Genomic DNA, 21,654 nt, shown 5'->3' with positions numbered 1-21,654 from the left:
CAACATGCTTTGGATTGGCTACTTCTAAAAAATTAAATGCTCCTACTATCCCTGAGTTAGAAGAATATTCTGGCTGGAGTAATTACACTCAGTTTTCAATAAGGGACTTGCAGACCCTTTTGCTTAATTCGTCCTTTAACATATCCAGTTTGGATTCAAAAGGTCGGCTGGTGTGGCACAGAAGTGCTGATTCATGCCAGCGCCGTTTTCCGGGTTTATCTGATGGCTTTAAGCAGGTCAGAACTGATCCACGTTTTGACACTGAACATTCTGTCACGACTTACTCTGTGGGCAAATTATGTCAACATTGGCTGAAACATTCTACATTGGCTGCTGTTAAATTACATCTTGCTAAGCTAAATGAAGATGTAGATTTGAATGATTTCATAAAAGGCCCGGCTAGTGGTAGATCAAAAAGGTGGATATATGCTATTTACAATGAAATCTGGAAGACATCACAGATTGAGGCAGCAACACGCCTTAGAGCTATTGATCAAGCGAATCTGGAAAAAGTGCTTGCTGTGGTAGATAATAGTATTAACATGCTTTCTTCCCGCATTTACACGTTAGATAACATTGTGTCCTCGATAGTGGATATTGTGCAGGATGAAGTGTCTGTATTGTACCATGGTCAAAATCAATTGCGTTCTATCATGCAGTTTGCGTGGACCCTGCAGACGTTGATATCTGGCAAGGTGCCATGGCCCTACATGAATGTCTCCTCTCTCTTTGCCCCCTTTCATTTAACTGACAAGCAGCGCTTGCTTTCCATGCGAGATGCATCCTTTTCAATGTTACATATTGAGAGGTTGGAGTCCTTGCCTTTTTCCGTGGCGGAAGCCACCGCTGCAACGTGGCTTATCCACAGTTTGATAACATTACCTTTTGCTTTGTATAAATTTACAAATTGTATGCGATATGTTGCCATAGGTTGATATGAACCATTAGGTAGTGCGTTCCTCCATGAAGTCTGGTCCCTTCCTTTTACTTACAGATGTTTGAAAGACGGACAGGAAGTTTATCTAAATGGAGAGGAGTGTACAGAAACACTGGATCACTCATTGATGTGTAGGCACATACAATTGCACGGTTCTTGTAACCAGGACCGGCCAAATTTAGCCTGTGTTTTAAAGGGAACGCCAGTTCCAGCTACTGCCCCCACTTTTAACTTACTGGCGAACAGGAGTTATTTACTTTTAAATAATGAGGATTGTTGCGGGTTAATTAAAGGTGTTGGTTATGTGGTGACTGTATCTGAACGTGTAGTTTGCTGCAAAAATGTACTGTACCCACCCACGCATGGGAACGAGGATGTTTCCATCTGGCCGCGCATCCCAACCTTGAAAGTGGAGTTCAATGGCATGAGCAGAATAAGAGCTCTATTGTCCCAAAAAGAAGTGGCCTTGAGTTCGGCTCGAGAAACATTCGTGCTTCACATAGCTAACACCCGTACAGAGGTTCAGGCCCTTTTAAATACTGATTTACCGTTGCATTTCAGCGAACTGGTTCATTCAATCTTTCATGCGTCCTCGACAACGGGGCTGGCGCACTTTTTAAAAATAGTTAGCAGTGGTCTCGTGACTTCATTTGAGAAAATATTTGGAGTCATTCCTGCTTTCTTTCATTCTATTTTTTCCAGTCTATTCGGTGGATTCCCGGTTTTACTGGCACTAGCGGCAGGCGTTCTGGTGATTTTTTGTTTCCTTAAATATGGATGCCCTTCCTGTGCAAGAGCCCGCACAGACCCTCCTGGCACTGTTTCGCAACAGGATGCTTGAATATTATGGCTCACTGCCGCTTGCGACTTTAAGCACGGCGTTTGGATTATTGTTTCGATTTTCCTATTTCACCTGTGTCCAGCCTGTATTTCATTGCCTGAGCTGTGATTTTGACTGGGCCGTTGATTTGTGTCTCTGCAAGACGGTTTCTCCTGACGTCGATTTTAATCAGCTGATGTGTCCCGTCGTGGCTCACGAGTTGGTTTGTTCTGGCGATAGGATTATGGCCTTGGCATTGATGCATGGACTAATGGGTCCTTGGAACATACTCGCAGCAGCGCAAGATTTCTTGGCACAGAGCTTTCTTGAAAACCCACCGAGTTGTCCTCTGATGGTGATAGAGGCTCCGGTACTAGAAGAGCACATATGTTCTTTCCCACTTTTGAATTGGATGGCTGAACTGTTTTCGGATGAAGACGGTGATTTCATGTTGGAGGGTGTTGCTGCATATTTTGCATATTCGGTCTTGCCCTAAAAACTTTCTTGGTTTCTGATCATGACACCTTTTTCTTTGCATTTTTCCACCTCCCAGACCTATTGACTTGAGTACTGGAGAACACGGTATTGACATTTTGAGAATTTTTGAATTGGTTTATGGAATTTTTTCACATCGAAATTTAGATTATACCATTGCTCATCATTCTTGAACTCTGTTTTCATGAAGAGGCCCTTATCTTATCTTATCTTATCCGTGCTCGGATCATGGGGGGGTGTCATATAGTTAATGTTTATCTATATATTGTGTTAAGTTAGCATGGGCTTATTAAATGTTTAAACGCCATTTTTCCTTTTGCTGCTTCTGCACACGACACTTAATTGTTGATTTAGCTTTCAACCTACAAGAGCGTTGTGATTTACATGAGAATAATATGTCATTGCTCTGATATCAGCTTTGCTTAGTAAACTATGTCTGTACAGAGAGTGCTGAAGCTTCAAGGATAACTCGACACAGAATTGTTGTGAAGTCTGATCTCCGCACCTTCATAGACATAACATAAGTGCAGCTCCTGCCAAATTCAGGCTTTAGGCGCGTTTTATATTGCTTTGCTTAGAGCACACATACACACTTGATGCGATTCGCATGCAGAGATACCTGGTGGATGCTGATGTGATCTCTTCATTCTAGGATCTTGAGGTATGGGCCCGCCCTGTTCAAACCCAAAGAGACCTTCTTAGATATTAATATAATATGCTAGTTAGGGAGGATGAGAAATAGGTGGTGTTAACCCTTATTCATTACAGCATCTTATTATGCTGTCACCTTTGGCTTTCTATCGACTAGTAACTATGCTGATAACTTTGCTTCTGATAATATGTATCCTTGTATTATCTAAGATACTGCGTTTGAGAAAACGGCATTAGTAAATAAATATTTCAAATGTGCACGTGTCCTCATTTACTCCACGTTCTGGTTTGAAATGATTGTATAACGAAAGAGTGTTCATGTGTTCCACGTAACCTGAGGTATCGTAAGTTCATGTTCTGGTTTGTCTAAACATTGGGAGTTTGTTATGACCAATGAGACACTGTAGCTAGCCTGGTAAGGGGTTTTGGGTACTGAAGTGAGTTTTGGGTCACCCTAATTCACCGAGGTTCCAAATCTCTATGCACAGTTCTGTGGGAGAACGGAAACCCTGCTACAAAATGTTTTGGTACCTGGTTTTTCTGTATTATTTAATAAAAATGTTGAAAGGGAGGGCGTCCTTTCTTCTTGGATACTACCAACATTAAAGTTTTTCCCAAGAAGGGGAAATCTGAAGAACATATGAGTTTGTATCGCCCTATATCGTTGATCAATGCTGACGCCAATTTTTTTTCTAAAATCCTCACCTCTCGGCTGTCCCCTGTTATTCATCACTTAGTCTCAGAACAGCAACATGGCTTTGCTTCAGGTAGATCAATCTGGATATCCAATGACCCTAGCCCAACACAAATTCCTATTGCTAGGCACTACCTACAACATATTATGTATCACACATTTGTTACACAAGAGCCTTTAAACACATTAGTACGTCAGTAGAACACAGCAAAGTAGCCAAACAAAATTGCAATGTATTAAAAAAAAACATAATCATTTTATTCTAGTCACAATAAAAAGAGGAATAAACCTCCACAGTTTTAAAACAATATACAATCCATAAAAAAGAAAACAGTAAGTCGATGCGGCGTTTCGGTGAAATTTTGAAGTGTCACCTTCTTCAGGACAGTTTTCTATACAATAAAAAATACAAATTTTTTTACAGGCTCAGAAATATCCTGACGTACAGTTTAAAAGGCACATTCTTTTTACATTTGATCTAAAATAACTGTGACATTTGACAATCATCTGTAATAATTCATACTAATTATCACATTGTATTTAATTGGCACAACAACCCCCCACACACATTGCATATAGGTCTGGTAATTTTTCATATTATCATTAAGCTAAATCACCTAAAACAAATTTATCATGAAAACAAGACCTCAACTTTAAAATGTACACAAAACATGTAAACTACATACCTCTAGCCTTCTACTAAGGACTAGTTGTCAAACTTTTAAAATATCAGAAAGGTTCAGCAATATGAAGGTTCAGGTCAATCTTCCGTATTGTAACCTAACAAAAATTACATATAAGCAAAAGACACAGCTATCATAATAACTTTATAGTTCATAATGCTCAAATTGTGTTTATTCTTGCCATCTTGCTAAGAAAGAACAACCCAACATACCTTGTTATAAAATCAATCTATTCGAAAAACGCTGTGCGTGGGATGCAACTGTAATAGATATATTCAGTAGGTAGTGCTTAAGAATAGGAATTTGTGTTGGGCTAGGGTCATTGGATGTCCAGGTTGGGACATTTTTTTATTTTGTAATTCTCGTCCCTGTCCCGATTGGATTTAAGGGTATCTCCCTTTTTCTTTTTGTGGTTTGCTCCAGGTAGACACATGGCAGCTCATATTAATACAGCTATTGCTGCATTTGACATCTCTGGCCAACTAAATCAACGTATAGGGATGTTGATACTGGATGCCGAGAAGGCCTTTGACTGAGTTGCTTGGGGAGTGCTGTGGCCGACTAAGGGGCCGATTAGGATCGTGGACGGACCTGCGTTCGTCCACGACCCCGGAGGTGGAGGGAACGTCCGCAGGGTCTGCGGCGTTCCCTCCAGTGCAATTAGGATGTGACCGCCAGGGTGGCGGCCACATCCTCAATCTTTAACATTGCGGCGGGTGCAGCATCAAGCTGCACCCGCCGCAATGTTAAAAATGCATGCACAAAGCTGCAGGCACCGTGCGGGGCCTGCTGCTTTGTTCATGCAAATGGTACCCCCCATGTGCACCCCCCACCCCCCCTTCACCCAGGGGGCCTGCAACGGGCCCCCGAAGTGAAGGTCCGTATGCTTTTCCACGACGGAAAAGCCGCAGCGGAAAAGCATACATATTACACCATCATAATATGGCTGGCGGTTTCTGATAGACACCGCCAGCCATGTTATAGCTTTTCCGCCGCGGTCGTAAGGTGACCGCGGCGGAAAAGCTGCGGACGGAAAAAAGATCCCCCAGCCATCCTAATCTGGCGGGGGGGTCTTTTTTCAGTCCGCAGCGGTTTTGCCGCATCCTGAGCATGCGAGAAAACCGATATCGTAATCGGCCCTTATGTCAGCATTCGTTTCGGTCAAAAGTTTGTCCCAGCGGTTCAGAAACTGTACAGCAATCTGACTGAAGCAATCAAGCTTAACAGCCTTTCTTTAATGCATTTTGCTGTCAGAAGGGGTACGCAGCAGGGATGTCCGCTATCCCCACTACTGTTTGCTCTTTATATAGAGCCTTTCATAAAGCATTTGCTGCAAAACACTAGGATTCCCCCTGTGTCTCTTAGTGGTCTGGAATTAAAAATAACCGTGCATGCTGATGACATCACTGTCCTTTCCACTAGTCCGGTAGACTCTATAGTTGAAATTATGCAAGAGGCACAACGTTTTGGCTCTTTCTCTGGCTATAAATTAAATCCGAACAAGACCCAGACTATTTTAAACTCTCAACCTGGTGTGGCCCCATCAACATTACGGGTTACTACACAGCAACTTACCTTGGACTCTGTCTTAGTAGTCGAGTAGATGATGTGGTCTCCTTGAACTATAAGCCACGGCTAAAAAGTGTTGTGGCGAAATTACGGCACCAGCTTCCTCTTAGTAACGTAGTAAAAAGGAACATCCTCCCTAAATGTATGTATTTATTTCATACAATTCCCTTAAGGGTGCCGTGGATGTTTTTTAAGCGTCTAGAAAGTGCCGTAGGTAGCTTTATATGGGGTTATAAGCATGCAAGGAGAGCTCTTCGGTATATAAAATTATCATATAAACAAGGAGGCTTTAAACTCCCAGATTTTATATTATATTTTTGGGCTGCATTCATTGGTCGAATTCAAAGTTTATTTAATGGGCCTGATTCACGTATTGCTTGGTTATCATACCAACTAGCCTGTGGACCAAACACAGGGTTTTTACTGTATAAAACGGCTGACCCCATCTACTTTAAAGGGGCACGGTTCAAGATAATAAGAGATATTACTAGGATATGGCAAGATATCTCTAACACTCCCTTCCAGCGCTGCATTCCTATATGATGTTGTGGGGCAATCCAAAACTGCCTGACTTATTTCATGATCACACTGGTAGAGGATGGCCAGCTTTATGATGGTCAAGGGTTTTGATCTTTTTCAGCTTAAAAAGACGAGTTTGGGCTGCCGCAGAGTACGTTTTTTAAATACTTGCAAGTTAGGAATTACTTTGTAAATGGTCAGAGACTATTAGAGATGTCGAGGCACTCTGAAGTATTATCTGTATTCTATCAGACCTCAGGCCGAGGATCCATTGTTATGTTATGTTATGTTAATGTGAAATTAAAAAGCGCGTTATCACCCAGAGGTCTCTCAGCGCTATCAGCGAACGTCCAGTACTGGTTGAGAGCGAAGTGGGCTGTTCCGAGTGATCCCCATGCCTCTAAGAACAGTACAGTTTTCAAACTCTTCCTAAAGCGGAGAAGATTTGTTTCCTTACGAAGTTCAATGGGAAGGCGGTTCCATGCCTGAGGGGCTAAGGTCGAGAAGGCTCGCCCACCCAAGGACGAACGATTGTACCGGGGGCAGGCCAGGTTGCAGGCATCAGCCGACCGGAGGGCCCTACTTGGGCAATAATTAGTCAATTGATCCTTAATGTAGCTAGGGGCTGAGCCATGAACAGCCTTACGCACAATACAGAGACTTTTAAATTTAGCTCTCTGTAGAATTGGGAACCAATGTAGGTTCTGCAATAAGGGCGTGGCCTGTGTATGTCTGGATTTTTTAAAGATGAATCTCGCCCCGTTGTTCATTACCACCTGAAGCCTGGCCAAAAGATTTTTTGGTAGACCCTGATATAGAGAGTTACCATAATCGAGACGCGACAGGATCAAGGCTGAAACTGCCAGTCTAAGGTTGCCGAAGGACAACAGTGGAGACAGTTTACGAAGCTGACGCATTAGGACCACAGTGGTTCCATCCACCACCGACACCTGCTGTGTCATGGATCGCAAGGCATCAATCTTGATACCAAGACTTTTTACGGCCACGGCCGATTCGGGAAGGGCCCCAGTTCTGCAGGCCAGAACAGGTCATTCCAAGGGTTTGAGGTTGTAGTGACCGCTAAAACCTCAGTTTTCTCAGGGTTTATTTAGCGAGTTTGCCGACATCGAGTTGATGGTGAACTTGAGAATATCTTGCATTCTCAGATGGGCCCTAGAAGAGTGGTCGATCTGGATCAAAATGTGGGTGTCGTCGGCATAGTTATAAACCCTGCAATCCATCTGATTCAGTGCAGCAATTAAAGGCTGCAAATATGCATTGAACAGCAGGGGAGATAAGGCTGAACCCTGGGGTACTCCACAAACCAGTGTAGCGGGGTGCGAAACCAGATCTCCTAATTGTGCTCGCTACGACCGGTCCTTAAGAAATGAGGTCAGCCAGGCCAGAGCCGTGCCCTGGATCCCTAGATCACTAATCCGTGATAGTAGTTGGCAATGATCAACAGTATCAAACGCTGCGGATAGGTCTAGTAGTACCAGAGCACACAGCACTTTTTTGTCTGCCCTAAGTCTCAAATCATCCAGTACGGAAAGCAAGACCAATTCCGTGCTGTGATGGGCTCTGAACCCCGCCTGATTCGGCTCAAGAAGCTGATTGGACTCCAGGTGGCTAGAAAAAGATTGTAATATATGTTGTTCGATGATTTTTATCAGGAAAGGTAACTGAGAAATTGGCCTAAAGTTCTTAAAGTTTTTAGGATCGGCACCAGGTTTCTTTAAAAGTGGGATCACCCGGCCTTCCTTAAAATTGGAGGGGACCAGCTCTGTTTCCAAGGAGCGATTCAAGAGGGAGAGCACTTTGTCCTCAATGCCCGGCCAAGCCATTCTAAAGATTTTAGGGAGGCAGGGGTTGGCTGGGGTGCCCGATTTCACACGTCCCACTATGACAGACAGAAACTCCTTAGTGAGTAAGGGTAGGGTGGTCAATAAATTTGTCAGCCTAGGGAAGGGGTAAGGGGGCTCCATTGAACAATGCAGGGTCGGGATGTGATGAATTTCTGTCATCAGGTCATTTATCTTAATCAGAAAAAAGGATTGAAAATCATGGCAATCCTTTTGACTGAAGGTAGCTTCTTGCATCTTAACCTTCCTTAACTCATTTAGGATCCTAAAGACCTCTTTCTGGGGGTTGGCCGCCTGTATGATGGCAGACTCATAAACTTCAGCCTTCCGTAATTGGATGACTTTTTTGTAAGCGGCAAACTTCAATACATATGCAGAGTGGGCACAGGGGTCATGCGATGTGCGCCATGCCCTCTCACACTGACGTAGTGCTTGTTTTAGTTCCCTGAGTGCGGGGTTAAACCAGGGTGACCCTTTACCCTTGTCTACCAATCTGATCTTACGTGCCGGTGCCACAACCTCGATGGCTTCCCCGAGTTTAGACAGTAGGGTGGTGCACTCGGACTCCAAACTATCCTCCCCTGATGAAAGATAGTGGTATAGCTTATCAGAGACTTCTTGCAGCCGTTAGTGACAATAACTTACAGGTAGCAGCAAAATTAAGTTGGATCCTTAAAACTGATATAACATAGGAGGTAATGCAGGATTCTTTTGGAACTATAGACGCTGCCGTAACATCTGTCAACTTGAAATTGCAACAACATAGGACGGTATTTATGTTGTATTACACTCCTGAGCCTATTTGTAAGTGGGCTACGACTCAACCATCGGCTAAATCATACTGCCCGAAATGTCAAAAGTATGCTGAAGATTTATGTCATATGTTCATTACTTGTCCAAAGCTGAGTATATTTTGGTCAGATATAACTGGAGTTTTAACAACACTGGCTGGCTACGATGTCCAGATAGCAGAGAAGGAAGTAGCATTTGGGGTAATACCTGACATGGGCAGCTATGAGATCTTTACCATCAATTATTATAGCGTGTGCTTGTTTATGGATAGCTCGAGCATGGATCCATTTCTTCTTTTCTCTTTTGTGCAATGTACTATTTTTGTGGCTAGAAAAAAGAATAAAAAGAATTTAAAAAAAAAGATTTAACATTCCATTCATGCCTTCTTTTATTAGCGAAAAGGTGGGAGAACCCTGACCTACACAAACCTTCGGAGTTATTCACCTTCCACCCATAATTACCTTCAGGGAAAATATCACAACATTTTGGTCTGAATTCAGGCGCGGCCGGTACAGATAAGCAGTACTTAATTTGTAAAAAGTGAAGTGCCGGGGCTGAAAATGCTGCCAAGGAGGCTACAGCTCACTTCTACCTCCAGTGTGCCGTGCTCTGCTGTCTATCCCCTAAGACATGCGTTTTACTTCTTTACCTACGCCGACAGATGAGTGCAAAAACAAAATGTACATCAAATTAAAATGCTTTTTTTTAACCTATTAATCAGTGCGGTCTGACTGAATTTGTTGCAGGTCAGGAGGCTGTTTGAGCACAGCAGGTCATGTCACTGCTAGTGCTGCCTGTAATTAGTTTGGTCCAGTTATGACGACGGCATAGGCATCCACTGCTCAACTTGCTGTGACCCTGCCTGCTACAGCAAAAGCCCTCCCAACCGTAATGCCGCAATGCCTGTGAGACCGGAGTATGGCTGTTGCACCTACTGGGCTCAAGCACACTCAGCAATTACCATGCTTGGAGTCAGCGCACAGAAACTGCAGATGACTCCATAGCGCACAAACGTTGCGGTCGGCCACCGCTACATCAAGCACGTTGAGGATAGTAGCAATGCAGGGCTGCAGGCCCCCACTACAATTATCCAATGGGAGGCTAAGGCCCAGGCAGTGGCAGGGTGCAGCAGACTCGGGGAATAGAATGCAAGCCATTTCTTAGTGATGACTTCTTGGATTCATGACAGGCGTGACGACATCATCACTAAAGTGATGATACACAATCATGCCTGCCTGAACAGATGTATGCCTCCCTTTGAAAACATAGCAGCCCGTCACCATGCAAGGTATGTGGTTCTTTTTATTTTAAATTGGGCAATTAATATTGAGACCACCACCTACAGGACCAGAAATTGTAGCCCCGGTCCTGTGAAGGACGTGCCGTTCATGAGCACCTGAAAGCACCTGCTCAAATTAAGCACTGCAGATAAGAGCAGTGGGGCGGGGCAGGGCGTTGCAGAGGGGAAGTTGACAAATGACATGATAGGGAATATAAAACCATTTGCCTTGCGCTCGACTCATCGCCGAGTCAGCGATGCGGTGAGCGCAAGGTAAGTGGTTTTAGTTATTTATTTATTTTATTTTCCGTATCCCGTCATCTGTTGATGTCCGCCCGCCCCACAGCTCTTACCTGTACTGGCCACACCTGGGTCTGATTCATATTAAACAGGCCTTATGCCAGCTGTAGGATTCCTTTAGTAATTACCTTGGTGAATAGTAGTTTGTACATGAAAAATTAAATGAATGGAGATTGTGTTTGTTACTGAATAATGCATACTTCACTATTAAAAAAAAGTATGTGGTGCGCGTCTGTAAATTGATCCATATTTTGACATTCTGCTTTTCAAATGACCTATAGTTGAATAAAAGGAAGCTGTGTTTACACGTCCTATAATGGCTTCAGAATTTAAACTCACCACCACAAGTTGGCTTTTTTCCCTAGAGTGAACATGCACATACACAGGTCGGAATTAATTGAAAGAAACAGCGGCATTGGTTTACAAATAGAACGTTTCAATGTTACATATGCAGTAGTGACATTTCTAGGAAAGATAGCAGTAACCATACAAGAGATTTCAGATCTCAAGCTGTGATCTTAAAATGTCATGATCAAAGATGTCAGGCATCACACTCGTATCCAAGGAAAATGTGTTTATAACTTGGCCCATCCAAATGTAGCTGAATATCATTGTTATCTGCTTGTGAGATGCCTTTGGGCCGAGATTAAAATCTGGCCGAAATCTTTCAGAAATATTGAACAATGCTAAATGATCACACTGCAGAAATGTCATTGGTGTGTACGAAAACGTTGCGAGAGAGAAGCAATCAGGAAATCGTTTGCAACATATTTAAATTGTGGCACGAGCTAAATCCTGATAGGTATTAGCGTTTCTTGATGAAGTTATTCAGTATTATCTGTTCTGAATGAAACAAAACAACAGAGTGGCCAAAAGTATAGATTGTGTTATGCAACTTATTTTCTGTGTTATTAATAACCTCAAAACGTACATTTTTAGTATTAACTCTTTTTATTGCAAAGAACATCACAATAGGAACAATGGCTCATGCTAAAAGTGGCGCGGACCTCCCATGATAATACTAGGAAGTGAGGAGGCCCATGCTGCGCCCAGTTCGTTTGGTATAATACACAGCAAGTCGCCTACAACCCAACTACAACCCGGCCGCGTAGTCAAGGTTCCGGAGCCGCCTTCAAATGTGGAATGCCATGGAGTGGAACAAGAACAATCCCAACCAGTCCCCCCCCAGGCCCCACCCTTCCCACCCCCCTCCTTGTCCATCGGGTACGAGCTGCAGGAAACTAATACCTTCTCAAGTCATTTCTTGGGAGGGTGCGTGCCGCCGAGCTCTCAGCCTACGAGAATGTATGGTAGGGTCTGTGAGCGGGGTGTCCGCCAGGTGCAGCAGTCGCAGGTAACGGGGGCAACTCAACTCCCTGAATTCCCCGGTAAGAAGGGTCAGGAACGGTCTCCAAAGTTCTGCAAATTCATCCCCCCTCCCAGCTTTTGTCAGCGACAGCTTCTCCATACCCAGTATCGTCCAGAGCCTATGTAACCACCCAAGTTGCAGAGGAGGTTGAACGTCTCTCCAATGTGCCACAATGTTCTGTACTGCTGCACCCAGCGTGATCGCTATGAGTCTCCCTCTCAAGGATTTCAGGGGGTACATCAAGGTGTTAGGAAGGCCAAGCAGCACATAGGCAGGGAACCTGGGAAGCTGGGTGTCTAGGTGTGTATCAATTAAGTCGAGGATTGCAGTCCAATAAGGTTGCAGATGTGTGCAGCTCCATAGCAGATGTTCTAGGGTGCCCAGCCCCCCGCATCCCCTCCAGCAGCGGTCAGTGACCCGGGAGTCCCAGCAGTGTAGGCGTTCAGGTGTGTGATACCAGTATGTAGCTACTTTAGTCAGCGTTTCAGTTAGGCCCATATGATAGGCCGAGTGGCGAGCCCTGTGATATATGCCTTCCCATTCCTTGTGAGTGAGTGTCCTCCCCAGGTCCCTCTCCCATCTGGCACTCCCTGCGTTGTAGGAGTGAATGTTCGTGAGTAGCAAGTGTTGATACAAGTCTGAGAGCAGCTTCTTATCGGAGGTACGTGTCAACAGCCACTTTTCGTAAGACGTGAGAAGTCTCTGTGCGCCAGGCTGAATGGACGGATGAAGAACCCAGTGACGGACCTGAAGGTACGGCAGGCGGTCGGATTCCGGAATGCCGTAATCCTCTTTTACTCTCGGAAAGGAGAGAATACCGTTGGGGTCAAACATATGCCCCACCGCTCTGCAGGGTGTTGTCCCCCAGACTGTAAATGCCTGAGGCTCAAGGCCCGGAGAAAAGTCCGGATTGCCGAAGATCGGCGTCATCGGGGAGGGGAATGAGGTGAAGCCTCGCCGTACTGCCACTGTGTCCCATATGCTCATGACCGTACTCGTAATTTGTGACGCGTAGAGGTTAGGGGGCCTATAGCTTCGCTGTAAAAATGGGACACCTTGCAGGGGCCGGCCCGCTACCGCCTGGTCCTGGAAGAGCCAGTGTTTACTAGATTCTAATTGATGCCATTCTACCAATGTGCGCAACTGGGCGGCTTGAAAGTATAGGGTGAGGTCTGGTATCCCCACGCCCCCGTGGGCCGGGGGAAGTGTAGCAATCAAATGCTTAAAGCGCGGCCGCCGGCCGTTCCAAATATACCGCGCCAAGTCGGATTGCGTCTTGTGGAGCCACCCCACTGGCGGGCGTAGGGGGAGAGTTTGAAAAACGTAGAGGATCTGAGGCAGCAAGGTCATTTTGACAGCTGCGATGCGGCCCAGCCAGGAGAGGTTGAAGTGTTGCCACCGTCTGAGCTCCCCGTTTAGGCGTGTGCTAAGCCTCGCGTAATTGGCGTCCGCCGTAGCTCTCACCGTCGGTGCCAACAGGACTCCGAGATAGGAAACGGGGGAGGTGGGCCACCGCAGGTCGTATTCAGCTTTGACCTCCGTCAGTACTTTGGGTGGCAAGGAGACGTTCAGGGCCTCAGATTTCCCCACATTAACCTTGAAGCCCGAGACCAAGGCAAAGGTGTGGAGTTCCACAAAGAGCGCCCGAAGGGACTGCATCGGCGACATCAGGGAGAGTAGAGTGTCGTCCGCGTACAGACTGACCTTATGTGTGTCGCCGCCAAACGGGATACCTTCAATGAGGCGGTGTTGTCGTATTCGTTGTGCTAGTGGCTCCATATAGAGAGCGAACAACAGGGGGGACAGTGGGCACCCCTGCCTGGTACCACGGCCAATCGGGAAGCGCGCAGATGCATGGCCATTGACTCTGACCGTCGTAGCTGGCCGGCGATAACAATTAAAAATCCGGTTGCGGAGAGTCTCCCCCATATCAAACTTCTGGAGTGCCAGGTCTAGATACGGCCAGTGCACTCGGTCGAATGCCTTCTCGGCATCGATGGTAAGGAGCATGCAGCCCGGTCTCTATCAAATGAAGAACCCGCCTGGTGTTATCGCTGGTCTGCCGCTGCGGAATAAATCCCGCCTGATCGGGATCCACCAGTTGCTGCATATAAGGGGCGAGCCTGCTCGCGATGATCCCTGTGTACAATTTGAGATTGATATTCAAAAGGGATATCGGTCAATATGATCCACACCGGGTGGGGTCGCGGCCAGGCTTAGGTATTACCGATATCGCAGCTTCTAGTAGATCCGGGGGCACAGCACCGGGCTGATCGAAGGTGTTAAATAGATCACGTAGTAAAGGGGCCACCTAGGGGCAAAACGTCTTGTAAAAGGCCGGCGAGTAGCCGTCCGGCCCTGGCGATTTACCCAGCTTGAGGCGGGATATCGCCGAGGTTACTTCCTCCAATCCTATGGGGCGATCTAGGAACTCTGCCTGTGCCTCATTTAAGGAAGGGAGGGTTGCGCCCTGGAGGTAGTCTCGGCCGTGTTGTAGATCCAAGCGGTCCGCCTCATAGAGGTCGGCATAGAAGTTCCCGAAGGCAGCGGCAATCTCTCCATCGTCCACGACCGGGTCGCCGTCCCCAACCTGGATGGACCGAACGAGCCGCCTCTGTTGCTGTTCCCGCAACCTGCTTGCCAGGAGTCTCCCGCAGCGGTCTCCACCGGTATAGTACGCGTGACGCAGCCGAAGGGCGGCGTACTCCACCACATCCTGGTCTAAGGCCGCAAGCATCTTCCTTTGCATGCATAACTGGAGCCAGGCTCGGGCAGCCCCCGTGCGTTGAGGCATTTGTTCCAGCTCCGCCCCGCGTTGGGTGATCTCGGCCCTCTTTTGCGCACGTTCCTTATTGTTCGCCGTGGCTAGAGAGATAAATTCACCCCGGAGGACCGCCTTGAGTGCTGGCCATTGGGTGGCTCTGGTGGTGTCGCCATTCGTGTTGTGAGCGAGGAAGTGGCTCACGGCAGTCTTAATGCGCTCTACCACAGCCGGGCTGCGTAACAAGCTGTCACGCAGTCGCCAGTGCCGCTGGGACCTAGGGGTGGACGGCATCATGAGGGATGCTACCACTGGAGAATGGTCCGACAAGGAGGCCGGCTGGATCTCGATGTCTCGTGTGCAGGCCGCCAGTTGGGAGGAACACAGGAGGTAGTCGAGACGGGCATACGTTTTGTGGGCCGCCGAGTAATATGTGTACGCCGTGGTGCGCGGGTGCATCTGTCGCCACAAATCGACCAGGCCCAGGTCTGCAAGACGGGACTGGCCCGTTTTCGAGAGTGCTCCCACCTGACCCGAGCGTTGACCAGACCGATCTCCGATGTTGTGAAATACCAAATTGAGGTCTCCCCCTAGCAGCAAATGTGTGTATGTGTTGGCTGTGACCGCTTCCAATGCCCTGTGTAAGAATGCCTCTTGACCATCGTTGGGTGCGTAAATGGAGCCTATTAAGAGTGTCTGCCCAGCAATGGAAAAGCGATGTGCTAACAGCCTGCCCTTGATTTCAGCTTCCTTATGCAGGACCCGTCCCTCGAACGTCTTGGCCACTAGTATTACTACCCCAGCTGCCTTCTTATTAGCAGAGGAAAAGAATTGCCATGGGAAGGAGCGTGATTTAAGTCTATGGTGGTCTTTGGAGAGGAGGTGCGTTTCCTGAAGGAGGCAAATGTCTGCTTTGGAGCACTCCAGTAGTGAGAGGATCGCTCTGCGCTTGATAGGGTTGTTGAGGCCTCGCACGTTAAGAGTGCGGATAGTCAATGGGCGGGTCATGGCAAATCTACAAGTGGAGAAGCTGTGGTGCGCGTGTGGGCCTCAGAGGCGAACCAGGTGAAACAGCCGTGTGGAAGGCCCGTGGACAAGGAGGACCCCCCTCCCAACACCCCACCCCCCTCCCTCGCCCCTCCAACTCCCCCTGGCAACTCCCCCCCTCCCCTCTGGACCCCTCCCTAACCCCAACAAGAAGCCATGAACGAACATCCCTGAGTTAGCCCTCAAGCACAATATTGTCCAGGTCCGGCCCCGCTAGGGGACAAGTCAGTGGAAGTTACCTGAGTGGACGTCCAGCCACTAGGTCCCTCTCCCTCGCTCCCCCTCCCCGGAGCCCAATACCTGCTAGAAGATCAATGCTGAAGTGTTCTCCCCCTGAAAAAGCCTCAGGCAGTCGGTGCAGTGTCGCGGGCCACCTCTCGTATTTCGCTGGCCATATCCGCCCTGATAGACTGTGGGTCTGGGCGCGTGCAGGATTGGATGATCGACGGCTCGTAACTCTCTGCCAGCCATCTCTCATGATGCGCCGCCGTCAAAGGGGTAGGTGCGTCCTCCTCTGTTGCCGTGATACCCAACACCCCGTATGTGTCCTGGAGAGAGCGGAGTTGGTGTAGAGTTCCATTCCACCTGAAGATGATGCGGAAGGGGTGGCCCGAGGCATACGGCGTTTCATGTTCTTGTAGGAAGTCCGTCGCGATCTTAAAGGACTTCCGTTTCTGGAGTGTGATAGCGGACAGGTCTTGATAAAGGGCCACTGGATGACCTCGGAACTGCAATGGCTGCTTTTTCCTAGCTACGCTCAGGATACGTTCCTTGAGCAGGTAGTCCGGGAGAAAGGCCAGGATGTCCGGCGGTGGGGCCGAGGTCCGCCTCGCCAGTCCCACATGATGGGCCCTGTCAATCCGAATGTGGTAGTCTGCCGGCTCGCCCAGGATGTCACGGAACAGGTCTTGTAGGTAGCCCGCCACATCGGTACCTTCTTCTTTGGACGGAACGCCTCGGACCCGGATGTTGTTCTGGCGTGACCTGTTTTCAAGGTCCTCGACGTGAGCTTGGGGGTCCAGCTGCTGGTCTTTCAAGAGTACCACCTCCTGTTGCAGCTGCACTATCTCCTCGTCCCTGGCAGTATCCGCGCCTTCTATGGCGGCCACTCGCTCCCCGAGGCTGTCTACTTCTCTCCGCACCTCCCTGACTTCGCCCGCCACCTCTTGCTTCAGGGTAAGGAAGTCCTCCCTGAGAGAATTGAAGAGGGATTCCAGAAAGGAGCGAGTAATAGGAGGTTCGCTCGTGTCAGCGTCTTGCTGGGCCTTTGACTGGCCCGGAGATGGCTGCCCTCTGTCTGCTTTCGTTTGGGATTTGTGCAGCATTTCAGGCAGTGTCCGCTCGCCCTTCTTCAGTCCCCTTTGGGTGGCCATACTGAGGGGGGCCACCCCTGCTCCGCTCCGGTGTTCGAGGGGTCCGGTTGTCACAGGGTGCCGCGCTCAGGCCACGTGGGACCCCTGTGGTCAGGCCTTTGGTTGTCCCCAGCGGTTGTCCCCAGTAGATCAGTGCCGCCTAGTGGTGGTTGTGGGGCCAGTGGTACTCACATGGCGGCAGGCGCCGGCTATGGGCCTCGGAAGTAGGTGCTTCGGCGGGGGAGCCGCGCTATGGTTGAGGACTGGGCCGATGCGGCGTGCTGGGCTTTCGTGGCTGACCGGCAGGCGCCCTGGTGGCAGTTGGGAAGTGCTGCACCCGCGTAGGCCGCTGCCGCGACCTCGAGTGGTTAACTGGGCAGGGGACTCCGTTTCCGCTGGTCGTCCAGGTCTGGGTCCGCCCAACCGCCGGGCTGTGGTGTTCCGCAGTACTGGCGACGCTCCCCCGCCTCACGCCGGCCTCGTAGCGTGGACTGGTCCGCACCTGTACAAAATGGCGACCGCGGCCTTGATGCCGGCTGCTCCCGGACTCTCTTCGGGCAAGTCGGGGTCCCCCCAGTTCCCACTCCGCGGGGGACCCGGATCGGGGCCGATGCGGTGGGCCAGGCGTCCTGGGGCCGTCCCGGCAGACCCACCGCGAGTCGTGGCGGTTTTCAGGAGGTGTCCCTCCCGTGTAGGCCGCAGCCGCGGCCTCGATTAGTGGTCCGGGCGGAGGCCCTCGTCTCCACCGGGCGCCGAGACTCGGGGCCCGCGCAATCACCGGTCTTCACTGCTTCGCAGGGTCAGGCGGCGCCTCCCCTCCGAGCAGGCCCGCAACCCGCAACCCCTGGGCTGGTGTCGCCTTGTCCGCCTCCGGTCCCAGCCGCCGCTGCGGGCTGTGTCGTCGCCTTCGCTCGCCCCCTCCTTCAAAGGTATCGGGCCTCGGGGGCGCCACGGGAGTGTCTAGACTGTGGCGCGTGCTCCGGTTGCCTCTGCTGTGCCGAGGCCGGGGGGAGGGACGCTAAGATTCCGGCTTGGGCCCAGATGGGTCGGAGGAGCTCCGAGGAGAAGCGTCTGTTCACTCCGCCATCTTGGCCACGCCTCCAAAACTTACGTTTTTAGACCCACCTGGAGCGATTGGGTGCACTTAAATTTTGATTTTTATTAACAATATTTCTACTGGAAATATAAGGACATTTTGAACATTTGTTTTTTATTCAATGCGTCTATGATGCCTTGCTTCTAACCCTTCTTGGACTTACTTTGGCCAAAAGTATTAAATGCTATATTTCATGTTCAGAACCATGCTCATATTTGAGAAAATATTTAAGAACTATACCAGTCTACTATTTTGAGAATGATGTGTTCATATTTGAAGATTTTTTTTGTTTTCTTTTTTAATCACTTTCACACTTGTCATGGGCTCTAGCATGAACACGATTATGGTTCTCTACACTTTTCCTAAAATACATAAATACCCCACTATTCCACACTAACAGCCTGATGCAATGCCAATTGATTTATTTTTTATGACAGCCCATCATATTATGGAGACACACAGACTGTATTAACACCAGAGTGCCTTCAATTTAATATGTATTTTAAAATAGTTAAAACGTCGAATGCCTTCCACGAAACAATACATATACATTTCAGGAGGCAGCCAATAATGTGAATAATAAAATGTGTGATACTACAGTGCTTAATTTGAGCAGGTGGATTCCGGTGCTAGGCCCTGGCACTTAATTGTCAACACATGGTGGCGCTGTTTGTCTAATTTTGGAATGAACGCAACAACAGTAGTTTAATAATTCTATAATTACTACAACCTGCCACTCAATGCTATAATGCCACCAAATGCTACATAACCAGCTTAGGTTGTAGGTATTAGTCATTTTTAATGTACAAAAGTCTGAAATGCCATTAGTAGCACAATGGGTGGTACAAGCCTCAGTGGTCCCCTGACAAGGGCCCTGGCACTTAATTATTTCCAAAGTAATGTACTGGTGACACAACACTCTGATCAACACACGATTTTTAACATTTATTTAAAAACAACATTTACATGTTCTCACTGAAATGCTGTACAGGAGAACAATAGAGGTGCGTTACATGGTAGGCATCTTTCAAGACCACCATGAATCAAATCAGGCAAATGAGATATTGTAAAAAAGTGAAGATCTGTGTCAAATTGAGAGCAAAAACAAGACTGAACTGGATACTCCATGGATTATTAAAATAAGACATATTATACATTTGGTACATTAAGCAGAATCAGTTATTTGTTTACTTGATATCACACTTCAAGGTAGCATTGTACACACAGAGTGAGAGGCAAACCTGAACATCAAGAGATTGAGGGGCTTATTTACAAGCCTGTTACACCACTTTTGAGTCATTTTTAACATGGGAAAAGAGACGTAAAAGTGGCACAAGGGGCTTGTAAATCTGCCCCTGAGAGTTTAAATGATGTATCACATAAGGCAAAAATAAAACAATCTTGGCTGCATTGTAGGGGGATGTATGACACTACAACGCATGCTTTTACATCGCATGCTTTTACAACGCGGTTTTTACAACGCATACCATTACAACACATAGTGCTTTTAGGCGCTGGATAGTGAATTGTTTAATTTACTAGTCCAACTCCAGTCCACGTGGATAGTAGGGAAGGTGTTGGATAGTACATTAAACCTATTCCCTATCCTAGAGCGCCCCCCAGCGCAATGCGCTGTAATGGTTTGCATTGTAAAAGTTGCGTTGTAAAGGCACTGCGTGGTAAAAGTTGCGTTGTAAAGGTTGTTTACCATTGTAGGGTGATATTCTTATGACCAAAAGGTATGTCTTGTAGATCTCTGATCCATGGAAATATTGTAAATGGGGTTAAAATATCAGTAAGATATACATTTACTTTGCTATTGACGTCATAGTTTTAATGACTTGTAGAGAGCCCCTTCGTTTTGCTGAGTGCCACTCAGTTTTTGGGGAAATATTGAGGTGGAAGAGGGACAGGAAAGGTTAAATAGGATTCTGTTAGCTAAGTTGCAATAGATGTCAGTGGGGAAAGGGATTTTGAGGGAGGCACATAAAATGGCTGTCGCAACAATTGCACCTAAGACCAAGAGAGATGATTAATGCTTTAATGGTATGCCATGGGTTAGAGCACCAGTTCTTAACATGTGGTTTGTGGACTGATATGATATGATATTTATTATTGTGTGGTTACTTAAAACCTTCACAATATACAACATTTAAAAACATATTGCAAAAGGAGAATGCCAGTCGTATAAAAAAAGGACATTAAAACCTCCTAATCTTTAAAAAAGCCTTCAAGGTGATATAAAAACCCTCAGTATAGTCTTACTGATTAAAAATAATTGGGACAGGATAGTTTCTCAATGATGCCCCTTGGTAAAATCAACTATTCAGGAGAGGGACGGACCTCTGGAAGGATGTCCCTGGTGCAATAGAGCTCACTGGCTGGTTGGCGGCCTATACTTGTGCCAACTTGTCTTTCAAAAGTATGCGTGTTAGATGTACAAATTTGGCAAAGTTGGACATTTTCTTCGCAATGTCCAAAGTGTAGAGCTGACGGACAGCTTCCTTTGCTGTGCGAGTGCCCAGTTGTAGAAGGATGGGTCTAAGATAGATTCTGCGAGCTTCGCGCAAGACTGGGCAGCATAGCAAAATGTGTGCCAGGGACTCCCTTTTGTAGTTGCATAGACGACCCTCTGGAATGTCTGACCATGCTTTTCAGGATGGATAGACTTCACGGATTCCACATACAGGATCCAGGAACGGAAGCTTGATTGCCTTTTTATTGATGTTTTGATGTTTGCATAGTTGATTAAGCCAGACCTCATCCCTGCTTTAGCCCCCGATCTATGGCGATTTTCTCAATGGCAGAATCCCTGGAGAGTTTGACTCTTACCCAGGTATGAGAGTACAGAGATCTAATGGCTTGTAGTAAGTTCAGGCAGATGTTCCACCGTGCCATTTTCTGCCAAAGGGTGCTGCGGACTACCGCATCAAAGGTTGCGAGGTAGTTAATGAAACAGACAAGGAGCGGGGTAGAGCATCGAGCTACTGCTTGTTGAGCTAATTATGACAGAACTGTGATGTTGTCTACTGTTTAGCCCCCTGGTTTAAACCCTGTTTTATAAAATGGCAACAGGCCTCCAGTGTGTACCAAGTCTACTAATTCCTACAGAAGTGTGCTGGCATAAGCCTTTCCCTCAATGTCCAGCAAGGCAATCATCTGATAATTCTTAGGGTCGGCGCTTGAACCTTTTTTGAAGATTGCTTGCAACAATGAGCCCCTCCAAGAGACTGGAACATCCTCCTGAAGCCTGCATTCTGCAAAGAGCCCTAAAAAGGTTTGATGACCATAAATCTATATCCTCTCTGAAAAGGGAGCTGGGCAGCCTACTGGGGCCAGGCGCTCCACTCTGCCGAATCTTTTTAAGGACAGTACGAACTGCTGCCTCGCTTGGAATTATAGAATCTGCCTGTGGCACAGGAGGCTCC

The 21,654-nt window shown here is 47.5% G+C and overlaps 1 long non-coding RNA gene across 1 annotated transcript in view; it reads right to left on the bottom strand.

Moving 5' to 3' along the window:
• Window positions 1–3,933: 3,933 nt before the first annotated feature.
• LOC144791052 (uncharacterized) overlaps window positions 3,934–21,654 on the bottom strand; it is a 76,166-nt gene continuing 58,445 nt past the window's right edge. Inside the window, exon 3 of the long non-coding RNA XR_013602285.1 lies at window positions 3,934–3,989. This is a non-coding gene — a long non-coding RNA (uncharacterized LOC144791052). The remainder of the gene's footprint in view (window positions 3,990–21,654) is intronic.

The sequence above is a fragment of the Lissotriton helveticus genome, chromosome 11 (assembly GCF_964261635.1).
Source record: "Lissotriton helveticus chromosome 11, aLisHel1.1, whole genome shotgun sequence".
Taxonomy (NCBI): Eukaryota; Metazoa; Chordata; class Amphibia; order Caudata; family Salamandridae; genus Lissotriton; species Lissotriton helveticus.
The sequence above is the reverse complement of the archived record's forward strand: the minus strand, read 5'-3'. Positions and strand labels throughout refer to the sequence as shown.